This window comes from Haliotis asinina, chromosome 13 (assembly GCF_037392515.1).
Source record: "Haliotis asinina isolate JCU_RB_2024 chromosome 13, JCU_Hal_asi_v2, whole genome shotgun sequence".
NCBI classification, from domain to species: Eukaryota; Metazoa; Mollusca; class Gastropoda; order Lepetellida; family Haliotidae; genus Haliotis; species Haliotis asinina.
In genome coordinates, this window is record NC_090292.1 from 48,578,410 (window position 1) to 48,591,394 (window position 12,985).

A 12,985-nucleotide genomic window follows, 5' to 3' on the forward strand; every position below is an offset into this window, starting at 1 on the left:
CTGCACTTCGTGTTTATTAATTCACCTGAATACAACATGCTCATATAGGTAATAGATTGAACACGTCCTCTCTCCACAGGCGCTACACAGACACCCCGTGATGACGCACAGCCGTCTACCTCGAGAGGAGTGCAGGTTAGTAGGAGTGCGTTATATCTATCTGACACGATATTCAACCATTTACGATGGGTGTTAGCTAGCCCTGAATTATGTATTAATATAATATTATAATATAATATATAATTAATACATGTGTTAACGTATAGTCACGAGTTTTATTTGAAGCATAAGGTCTCGTCATCAGTGAATGATATTGTTATACAACTCTCCCCGATTATCTGAAAACCGACAATGCTATTATTGCATTGGATTATAACAAGTTCACGAAACGCTTTTATGATGATCACGTATGTGCTTTCCGGTGTCTGGCGACTCTGCATCGAGATCTTTCTTACTTCTTTTTCACTATCAGTGGGTCGCGTACTGTCGGGACCACCATGTCCAAACTTTGTATAAAGTTCGCCCCGAAGGGTACGCGGGTCTCGATCTAACTCTCTTACCTCACTTTGAAACCTGTTTCGGTGTGAATGTGAGCGTCTTCACTCTAGACGTGGCAGGCGTAGCTCAACTCGTGTATAAATCTGGAGGGTTGTATCATCAACAATTCGAAAATCACCTATCCCTCATTACCAATATGTACATCTATTGTAAACGCTACCAGTGTCCCACGTGCAAACATCATAACAACTGCAACGTAAAACCAACGTCGTTGCACGGGTCAAACGACTTTGCGGTTTCCGTGTGCTTTCCATCTCACTGTACTAGAGTGACCTCTGTCCACTGAACAGTGGTCTGTCCCACACCTATTTCACGCCCCAATTACCTCATTAATTATGTCGAGGGGTCAAACTGTAATTAACCCTTGGGATTTATTAGGTGTGAGTTTGTGGCCTTGCGGACCGTTTTACCATCACCCACCAGTTATCTCCCCTTGTGGATCTTTACAAATTGTAAATGTCTTGTAAACATGATCTTTCCAAAATTGTAAATGCCTTGTAAACCTCATCTTTACAAAAGATTTACAAGCTTGTAAATGTGAATTTTTTTCCAGTGATGTTCGACTTCGTCGTCGAACCTACAGACAGATATTTTCCGTGGTTCGTGATATTCGATTTTGAGTATTTTTTTAAACCCATGAAACCGGAACTACGAAACTGTGATGGACACGTAGTGTTTCCTCCAGAGCGTTTTAGAAGGGCGCTGCGGCCTGCCCTTTTCTTCTGGCGCCCTGTCCTTTTCTTCTGGCGCCCTGCCCTTTTGTCTGGCGCCCTGCCCCCTTTTAATGCGCTCTGTCCGGTACTTGCTAGTTGTGATGGAGCACAGGAACAGACTGAAAGTCCGCAACTGTAACAGGCATCTTATGATCAGCCTAAACATTGACAGCCACAATGACACCGACTGTTGTGAAAGACTTCCGGAGAAAAACGCAAAGGAGACTGTAGGTTAATGATACATGAGGCTCAATCTGATAATTTTGTTTTGGTCTTTATTGTGGTTTGTGGTCTTTTTAAACTAGGGTGCCCTTTTCTGTAGAAACTTCACCCTGCCCTTTTTGTGGTCTGGAGGAAACACTAGACACAAGAATACCACCTGATCTCAGTCAGGGTGTGTTCCAATGCTGAAGGGCTTACTTCACCACACTGCACCGTCGACTGATTGCAACCATGTTGGCTACATGGCGGACATAGGCAAAGCCGTAACGAAGCTAACAGAAAAAAATATGTATAAAGAGGTGTTAGAAAGTCTGCATGACTGGGTGCAAGTGTTGCCTACCAGGAGCAGACGACTGTTGATGATGACGATGATGATGATGAAAAACTCCCCAAACATCACTCTCTCGACGACGAGGAATCTCAAGCTTTCACCGTCAAGAAAAACAATGCTTACTTGTCTCAAAGTAATCAAACTTTCAAGTTTCTTGACGTCACGCAGTGTTTCTCAACGAGTTATGCTGATTCTGAAAGCATTCTGAGTGCAAGAGATATGAGTATCTCGAGACTCCAGAAAAGCTCAACGAGACTCAACTTCCCCCGCTGGGCGAGGCACGATATTCCAGTCTCAAACATAAGTCCGTCCTCTTTCACACGATGGTGAGAAATCGATTGAGGAGAATTATGCCGACCTCGAGGAAGTTTGGAGACGGGAAGGCACAGGAGTGTTTAAACATACCTACACATAGACTTAGGACTGAAAGCCAGAACTGGGCACTGGCTTTTGAAGTCAAGTGGGCACCATCCTTCGCTAGTAGTGCAGGTCCCATCCTCATGTGCTGGATGTGGTCCCATCCAGATGGCGTTGTAACATCTTCAAGCTCCAGTTGGCCGCCTCCACCTTCCGCTTGTAGGCAGAGACCATCATATTCCTCGGTTTTACCCTAGGAAACAGACTCCCTATCACTGCCCTGGAGCCTGGACGTTTCCACCTAAGGTAGTCTAGAAGATCCAGCAGGTCCTCGACCACGTTCTGAGGATCAGTTGAGGTCGAAACGTCGTTCTCTCCCACTTGAAAGAAAACAATGCCCTGGAGAGCTGCATTAAGAGCATCCACCTCTGCTTTCATCCGATCCCACACGTTCGGAAGTGAGGATGCCATATGGAGGGGGACAGTCTTGATCAAGTCGCCGCACGAAGCTATGCCCCAGGGTGAGAAACTGGACTGGCTTTGAAACAGAACCTTGAAAAAATATGCAAGCCATTACTTGAATGAAGTCTTCAGGGAAACGAGGCTATAACAAAGTTTCGTGAGAGCCGTTCTGTATCCAGACTCGGGAGCGGAGCTTATGTAAATTTTTGTTGGGAAATATGGGTGTAGGCAGGATGCTCATTGTAGGCACCATGAACACAGACCCTCAGGGTGCGATATCAGCGAACAGCTTCTCTGCATACAGCACTGCATTCACACAAACAACATGTGACTACCATTCTGTCTATTCAGTTTTTAAATTACCCGTATCGGTGTTACCGTAGAGAGTAGCCATTTCAATACACAATTTCCAGTGGCAACATGAGACTATGAACTCATATATATCGGCGAACAGTGATGAGGGCTTCCTAACTTTATTACAATTCAGCAATTTGCATCTGTCACTGAGCTATAATATTAGTAATGGCTGTACATAACATGGAACACAGGACTGTCAGTAATGGGAACTGTCTCATTCGTTTTACAACATCAAAGGAAGAAACAATGGTTGTACATTCAGTTGCAAAAGATGCACACGATGCAAATGATGCAAACAATGCATTTGTTTTAAAAGAATGATGCAAACAATGACATTACCTTTAGTAGTGGGTTGCACTTAGCTGAAAATGTTTGAACTGGAGTACTTTGCGTCCTGTAATTTTTATTACTTTCTATAAATGTTACAGACGTGGATCTGGATGCAATCCACAAAGAATGTATATTGAGATGTTGGGTTTCGTAAAAACATGTATGAATTTGCATTCGATCCAATCCAAAATCATCTCAGTAGAGATGGTGAAAATTTAAGTTTGCACCTGCTTCTGTCAGATCCAGTCATCTGAGAAAAATTGATTTGGTTTGTTTGTAACCGGAAGACATAAAAACAGGTCTCTCACTTAGCTAGATTCTGTAAAAACAGCTCTCTCACACTTAGCTAGATTCTGTAAAAACAGGTCTCTCACACTTAGCTAGATTCTGTAAAAACAGGTCTCTCACATAGCTAGAGTGGGATTTGGCTGACTAGAGTTAGTGTATTGATAGCACTTAGTCCAGATGAGCCATAGTCTGTATCAACAAAGTGCTCAGTTAGTGAGACTAATGGCATTTGTATTAAAGTGGGATGCATCCATATTTTGGATGAAGTACTCATTTGGTGAGATTAACTCTATCTTTAACGTGATCTGCCACTGAGGAGGTATTACCAGTATATATGGCAAACTTTGGTCAAATAATTTCATCACAATGGCTTATGCATGTGTAGAGATCAGGCTCATAGATAACAACAGGGGAGGCCAGTATCTTGTTCCCAACAACTACCAGTTCACTGTGTAAGCTAGATGAAGGAATGACACTGTCTACTGGAGTTGTCGACACCACGATTTGGGATGCCCTGTGACTCTTAATACAAAGAACAACGTTCTGACAAAACTTGGCCAGCCACATAACCATCAAAGTGATAGAATGTTGGCTGAAGTGAGAGAGTTTGTCAACAATCTGAAGAAGAGAAGCAGAGAAGAGGTTACCCCACTATCTACCAGAAAGAAGCGTCAGGCCTCAGAGATCGTGATTGGACAGACAACCCTGCCGATTTGGTGAGACGACTTCCCCACTATGACGCATGTGATGCTGCCATGTACCGACTGCGATCCAAGATGATCGCACCGTTGGGCCCAGGACAACTAACCACGTTGAAGGATGGCATCACACGTTAAACAGGATAATAAAGACTCCACATCCAAACCTTTACAAACTGTCAGCAACTCTGCAGAGACTGCAAGCTGAGGCTGAAACAAAGATCATTCAACTCCAGCCATCCGGGAGACTGAAATACAAGAACAAGGAGTACCGGGATGTAGGGAAGAGACTACAGCATGTGAAAATGAACTGCCAGTTAACCATGGCGCCTTATGCACCTGTGAATGTTTTGTATGCACCTTCACGCAGTTTTACAGCTGTTACAGCTGAACCATAAAAATAACATGTGATGTGTACAAGTATCACACCTGCCTATATTACATAATTTGCAGAGAGAGGACTCGAGTGCACGAGTCATAAATCAATTTATTTTGTTTATGGTGTATAGTCTGATAGGTGTTAAGTTCAAATTGCATGTGGCAGTGATTGAAGCTGTGTACCTGTGTACCTGTGTACAGATTATGTAATTAGGCAGGTGTGATACTTGTACACATGACATGATTTTATGTTCGTGGGGTGCAAAGAAAATACATCCATTTTTCTCAGATGACTGGATCTGACGTAAACAGGCGCAAACTCTTGTCTGTTTGAAGTCCTGCTTTTTACTTGGACGAATGAGACTTTCCAGCCACGAAATAGTTCACCATCTCTACTGAGCTGATTTTGATTGGATCGAACGCAAATTCAGAGAAAATGTATTTACAAAACCCAACATCTCTATATACATTCTTTATGGATAACAAGGTCTTCTAGTGTACATGATTTTGTTTGACAACGGTATATGAATCCAAACGCATCAAGTTGTTATCCATAAAAAATCTTACTTTCTTGTGACTCGCCATACTTTTAAAATGCCCATCAAACAGATCATCTTTCTGTACACACAATAAGCCGTCACCGTATCAACAAATGAACCAGCCAATCGAAAGCCATCGTTACACTTGAGAGCACACCCACCAGTAATGACTGGGTTCGGTCTGCCGTGGGCTTCGTTTCGAGGGAAGTAAGTTCAAGTACAAAATATTCCACTTTTGAATCGCGATTGTACGCTTATAATTTTGTTTGTTTGCCTTTTTACGAGCAGCAATGTATATTATATGTCATGAGCAGTGATAATTGTGTTTTAATTATGTTTGATTTTTTTGTTTGTATGTGACCTTCAAGCATCTTCAGCTTATGCATATTGTCAATTTTCACGTGTTTCTGTGCAAAACCTGAGCAGCTACGGTGATTTTAAACTTGTATCATCAGAATCTACCGAAATCCAATATGGTCGTCAAACAATTTACAATTTGACATGCATCAAGGAACAGAAAAATGTTTGGCACACCAACTTACTGCATGTTGCTAGATTCTAACAGCATAGTTGAAATAGTCATGGCGCTGCGATTTTTCAAAGGTACTTTTGAGTTTTGAAAACAGCAACAGAAGCAAAAAGCTAGATATCCATAACTTATATAGATTTGGCATCATAGCTCAGGGTAATTCATATTTAAGGTATGTGCTCTATATGTTCCAATTTGCAAAGTTCTAGATGTCAAACATTCCTAGATATGGATTTCGGAAAAGCCTGAAGTTTCCTTGAATGCTATGCAGCGGTCAAACGTTGGCTTTAGCCCCATGGGTGCTGCAGTTAAAAGTGAAGGTAATCAGGTTTCGGAGCTGCCCCAGAACTTTGGTAGTCTTTGGGCACATAGTTTTGGAGATTATTGCTGTTGAAATTGAGATTTGTTAATTAATTGTGAACTACCTGCCCTTTCCTATGGGTCCTAGAACCTTAAGATTTTTGCAAAAACAAATTCAGCACTGTTGACACCTCATTGAATTTTTGCCAGCGATTCAGTCCACTGGTGCCTTTTGTGGGCGTGGAACAAAATACGGCGGAATGATAAATAATAAGTCGGGTTTTGCACAAGTTGATATAGTCTTTCCCACCATTCAGAATGGGAAATTCCACCTGCCTGGAATCTGATTGCAGACAGGGATCTTACATTCTCGTAGTAATGTTGCAGGATGCTGGTTTGATAGGGAGACAGTTTGAGTAAATGTAAGCTATTTGGCAAGGCTTCAGTAAACTCGTTCTTTGCCAGTACCGACATGGTTATTGGTTGAAGATGTCTTTGGGGTCGATAGCAGGAGAATCTTTATACTCGATGAAGGATCGTTTGGAGCTGTTACCCTCTCGACGTACTTTCTCCGAAGTGACAATCTTGTCTCCTGCTTTGCCTTTTATAGCCTTAGTCCGCTTCTGAGCTGCCCAAGCTCTCTGGACCACGTTCTGATTGGGTGACGGGTTAGAGTCGCGGCTGGGTGGTACTTTGGTTAAGAGTGCGATTGGAATGACACCCGACCTGGGTCAACCTTTGAGCAGTTGTTTTCCCGCATGGTTACTGTTGCCATCAGCTAAAATGTTCACTCCTGAAGGACCCGAGGTAGAATAGGTATTCAGCAACCCATGCTTGCAAGAAAAGGTGACTATGCTTGTCGTAAGAGGGGACAAACGGAATTGCGCAGATCGATGCTCATGTTGTTGGTCACTGGATTGTCTGGTCCAGACTCGATTATGTACATATACGACTTTGTTGGGTGAATTCATGGTTAACAAAACGTTACTACCTAACGCTAGACAGAAAGAGCAATCTTCCTTATATAGGATTCGACTCAACGAGTCTGACAAAGTCTTTTCAATAACCCCCATCTGCGCCCATTGTTCGAGAGATGACCAAATACCTGTCTTGGTCGGATAGACTATGCCATCAGCACTACATTCGTACTGACGAAGGTCTATTTTCCAATCTCCACTTCGATGGGTAGTCTTGATGTAACGACTACAGCATTATGAAACATACTGTCTCTGTGTTCTTCTGATGTACCAGGAAGATGATCTGTACTGCTCGTTGCCATTACTCTAGGAAAGTGCTGTGATTATGTAGCAGTGATGAAATCTGGCTTTGAACCCTTTGAACCCTTGATATATCATGAGCTTATTTATGTTTTATTACTGTCTAAATTGTATTTTTAGGAATGTCATTATGTTGTGGTTGTAATATATGTTATAAAATGCAAATAAAAAAATATATAAAGAAAATGGGTCATAAAAAAGGTTTTAGGTGGCAGTATTCTTTTAAATTATTCAGTTCATTTGTGGCGAAGGAATTCATCAATTATCTTGATGGAAAAGGTAGCATTTCAAGAGAAATGCGTTTATTTTAAGATCACTGTATATATTTAAGGCTGTCAGTCAAGGATCATAGTTCAATGGGTTGTCATGTTTATCACGTGGTCAGCTATGCTCATTTCTGATTGGTTGATGGGCCAATAGTTGGTTCTGCATGTTGCACCTGAACACTTGACCTTCACGTCACATTGGGACACATTGAGATAGACAGGTGAGCCATTTTTTGTGTTGGCATGACATGTTCAAAGTGCTTGTTGGTACGGGTAGAGCAGGTATTTACGTAGTTAGGTACTTATAAACGTAGTTACTGTTTAAATGAAATAATGTTACTTTATTGTATAGTTTTCTGCACATTACCGGTCCCAAGGGTGATTTGTGACTGAATGAACTGTTGTGCTGTTTGTGTACTGCAGACGGTAGCGTGTATGCCATGTGGTCATGGAAGGGAAGGGCGTCGCCATGTGCTCGCTAGGCTGTGTACCATATATACGTGAGTGGATGCTTGTGCATCAATTTCGGTACTTGATACTAGGCTGTGTTACTTTTCTTTTATTCTTTGTATGTATTGTGAGGCTATATGTCATGTAATATTTTAAATGGGCATTTGTATGTTTAGAAATTAAATGAAGTACATTGTAACCTAAATCTGCATGATCTGCATGAATCTGTAATGACTGTTCTGAGTTGATCTTGAACGTAAATGTGACATGTTGAAATGTAAGAATTCCCTAAATGTTCCAGGGCATTGAATACTATCGGCTTATTCTGGATCACTAGAACGCACAAAAAAGGCTTGAACCCCATACAGTCTTCATCGTCATTTCCCGGCGATTAGAGCTATTACAATTATAGGTAATAAGCGATAACATTGAATAAAGCGAAAAACATTCAATGCAGTATAGAAGGCCTCGGCGCTGTAAATGATTCACTGTTCGACTAAACCTGTTTCATATACTGCGGGTCTAGTCGAATGATGCGCACATATCTAGTCACGTGATAGATGCGTTCAAACGTTCCAACACATACTCATGTGACATCATAGCTATGAACAAACCCGCTTCAACATATATATCCAGTGAAACATTCCCTCTTCGAATTAAGGGTGACTATTGTATGCATGAAAATTCTTATATACACCTGGAAATTAATCAAGCAACACCCCAATTTTTTCTATTGGAGCAACTTTGAAGTGTTCTGACAATCAAAATATGCCGGGTTGATATAGTTTGACACTTTTTTATTCAACAGACGATCTCTGACAAACAACTTAAAGGGAAAAAGTATCAAGACTTTGCTTTATTGCAACGAAATCCAAATTCTTAAAACTGTCTTAAATTCATGAAAAAATGGACACAATTTACTATTCATCCACAGACGTTGTTGTCAGGTGTATTAACACAAATGTCACATGGAAAGAAAGAACAGTCATCTGAGAGTCTGCACACCGACTTTCATCAATATCTAGTGTGTCCTCCCTGCGCACGCACCACCGATTCCAGACGCCTCCTCATTCCTTGGATGAGTCTCCGGATCTGATTCTGGGGGATCCTGTTCCACTCCTCATGCAGGGCAGCCGTCAATTCGTTGAGATTATGGACTGGTGGGTCTCTCTGCCTCACACGACGGCCAATAAAGTCCCACAAATGTTCAATGGGGTTGAGGTCAGGGCTCATGGCAGGCCATGGAATTCTGTCAATTGCATTTTGCCGCAAAAAATCATTTACAGCATGCGCCCTGTGAGGTCTAGCATTGTCGTCCATAAATATGGGTCTCGTTGCCAGAGGATGGTTCTCAAAATGAGGTACCACAGCCCTGTCAAGAACCTCCTGTTGGTAACGAACACCGTTAAGGTTGCCACGGATGGTAATGATATCCAACTTGCAGTTCATGGAAATGCACCCCCATACCATAACGGAACCTCCCCCAAAGGCCACAGTCTCCTGGATGTTCCGTGGAGCCATTGCTGTGTTCCTCTGCCTCCAGACCCGAGTACGACCGTCCACCATGTGCAGCAAGAACCGGCTCTCATCTGAGAAATGGACCTTCCTCCAAGAGGCAATGTTCCAGTGCAAACGGTCATTACACCAGGCCAGTCGGGCTGCCTTATGGGCTGGAGACAGTCTGGGTCGCTTGATTGGCCTCCTTGCCCGGTATCCTGCAGCTTTCAGACGATTCCGAACAGTCCTGTTCGAGATGGGTCTCCCTGGAAGCCACTCCTGTCTCAACCGAGAGCTCGAGTCGAAGGACCTGCGCCGTACAAGTCTCAGTAAAGCTCTGTCCTCCCGGACTGTGGTCTTCCTGGGTCTTCCTGGTCTAGGCAGGTCTTTAACTTCATTAGTGGCCCGGTATTTTTTCAAAAGTTTTGAAATTATGGAATGATGTCGTCCGATTTGAGTCCCGATTTGTCTTAGAGACATACCAGCATTCCTCATGCCGATTATTTGCCAACGAGTGGCCTCTGATAATTTCCTACGTGCCATGACATTGAAATGAATGAAAAACCGAATGCAATCGACAACCTGCGCTTGTAAACACCCCAGGGAAAAAGTGCATTTTTCGAAAGTTGAGGTTAAAGCAATGCACGTGCGCTGTGCAAGCTTCACGCGCGTCATATCAACCCATGAAAAGCTCATGCTGTATGTCAATACATCAAAATTGAATAATCAATCATCAAAATTACTTCGTTAAACTTTGTTAAGTTTTTATGTGTCTTTGAATTTGGTGTTGCTTAATTAATTTCCATATGTATAGATTGCTTCCGTCTCTTTCCCAACAAAGCAAGGTACCTGAAGTGACGATGCAAACTGTAAGCACCAGTAACGAAGTCTGAAATGGATCTACAGCCATTGTACTTTCTAATTTGAAGTTGTAAGTCAAAATCGGTCTTTCAACAACAGGAACAAAACAGGACCAGGAACAACACTTTACACAGAGGGTTCTTGGATTGGTGTCAGTTTTTGAGATCTTGACTTCAGAGAGTTTTTTTATTATTTAAGTCCTGCTCCACAACGAAATACATGTGGTCTCATTTATGAAAGAAAGAGTTTGTTCAAAAGATTCTCTGTTCAGTCAGCAGAAAATGGGTACCAGGTGGGATAAGTCATGTGGTTACAACCTTCCAACTCTTCAGAGGCAGCTTGCATTATCCGGAGTAATAATGTGTTAGTGTCTTAGCACGTTTATGGGCGTGGACATGTACTCATATAAATATGCACTATTAATATCACTAATATGCATTATTAACCTTCATACCTCTATCGTCTGCGGCAGTAGATATATGACTGTCTAAACGTCACTGCTAAAATCTTTTAGACATATTAAACATTGAATCAGCAGTTATTGACTTTTTCAATTACGATACCGAAAGCAGAAAAATATGTCATCATGTCAATATCGCCTAGTGGCTACAATCGATTTTAGCAGAAATTACGACGCGCACGGTGCTGCGTTTAGATATTTAAAGAAGCGGTAGTAAAATATAATAACTACACATCAAAATGTCGGACAGTTGGACATGGAGTGAATAAAGTTGCTCTACTTTCAACATCACAGCAATATCACGGCGAGGTACACCAGAACCATGTGGGGAATAGAACACGGACTTCCGCGTGACGCCCCCTAATGGTTTTGAGAGGTTGATATGCTATTCAAATGAAATTAAAATGAATCACGTTTTTGGATGTTTGGTGTGTACAAATTGTTTACTCAGCAACACGAACAGCAATCGAAAGGACACAAAACAACACTCAGGAACAGACTGAGGTGGAATAGTGAGTATTGTTTTGAGTTAGTTAAAGCAACATTGTGCTTGTTCTTCACTTAAAATGAGTCACTCACATCTTTACACCCCTAAGGCAATAGTCTACCAATAGCACGGCGGGGAACCAAACAGGGCTTCGCGCGTTGTACCCATGAGGGGAATCAAACCCGGGCCTTTGGCATGAGGATCGGACGCTTTAACCACTTGGCCACTACCCTTGCAAACAGGACTTGACCAAACGTGGAGGACAACTAGTCAGTGCTTTGTGGTGGTCACCACGAGGAGATATCAAAACGTTTTGAGCCTTGCATATTTATATTTGACAAATAGTAATGGGCAGGGCACCTAAGGTATATTAGTGTCCTAGCTACATATTCCCGGTAGGATCACAAAGCTGGATGCATTTCTTCAATGGAAGTGCCTTGTAGAAGAGACATACCCCCTGGTGAATGTGAAAATGGACAAGGTTGAATATAGAACAGTAATAAAGTTTCTTGTGCTGGAGAGTAACACGGCCAAGCAGGTTGAAGAGCGACTCACTGCTGTTTACAAGGAGTCTTCTCCTCCTGCTGCAACTGTCAAACGTTGAGTGAAAGGGTTTCAGCGAGGAAGAGAGAGCTTAGATGATGACCCCAGTCCAGGACGACCCCCAACCAGTACCACCCAAGCACACATTGACACTGTGCATCAACTAGTGATGGGAAATCGTCGTATCACCCTGCACCAGTTAGGAGATCCAACCAGGCTCTCATATGGATCCATTCACAGCATACTCAATGACAATCTCCACATGTCCAAGGTGTGTGCAAGATGGGTCCCAAGAATCCTTTCTGATGACATGAAGCTTTCTCGGGTCAACATCAGTGGCGCGATGCTGACTCGTTACCATGCCAACCCAGAAGATTTTCACTATAGAAATGTAACCTGTGATGAAACCTGGCTTCATCATTATGACCCTGACAGCAAGCAGGAGTCAATGGAATGGAAACATGTCACCTCTCCAAGGACAAAGAAGTTCAAATCGACCAGGTCCCCAAAGAAGGTTATGGCAACTATTTTTGGGGACAGTAAAGGTGTTATCCACATCGACTACTTGACTCATGGTACGACAATGAATGGAGAGTACTATGCTTACCTTCTGAAGCAGGTATGCCAGTCCATTAAAGAGAAGCCGTGAGGAAAGATCCGGCGAGGGATTCTTCTTCACCAGGACAATGCGCCAGTCCACACCAGTCGAGCTGCAATGGAAACTGCGCGCAAGTGCGGGTACGAAATTTTACCTCACCCTCCCTATTCACCAGACCTAGCCCCATCTCTTTTCTCGACTGAAAAAAAAACACACCCGGGACCAGAAATTCCAGGATGATGAGCATATCGCTGCTGTGGAGGGTTTTTAGGGGACCAAGATGTGGAGTTCTTCAGATTCGGAATCAGCAATTGGCAAACCAGATGGGAAAAGTGTGTGAAGTTGGAAGGGGACTATGTTGAAAAATAAAGCAGTATGAATTCCAAAATCTTGCTGTTTCAGGGCAAGGCTCAAAACGTTTTGATATCCCCTCGTAGATCTTGTGGTCACCGTCTTGAAAAGTGGAGTGGGTGGTTGTGTACTA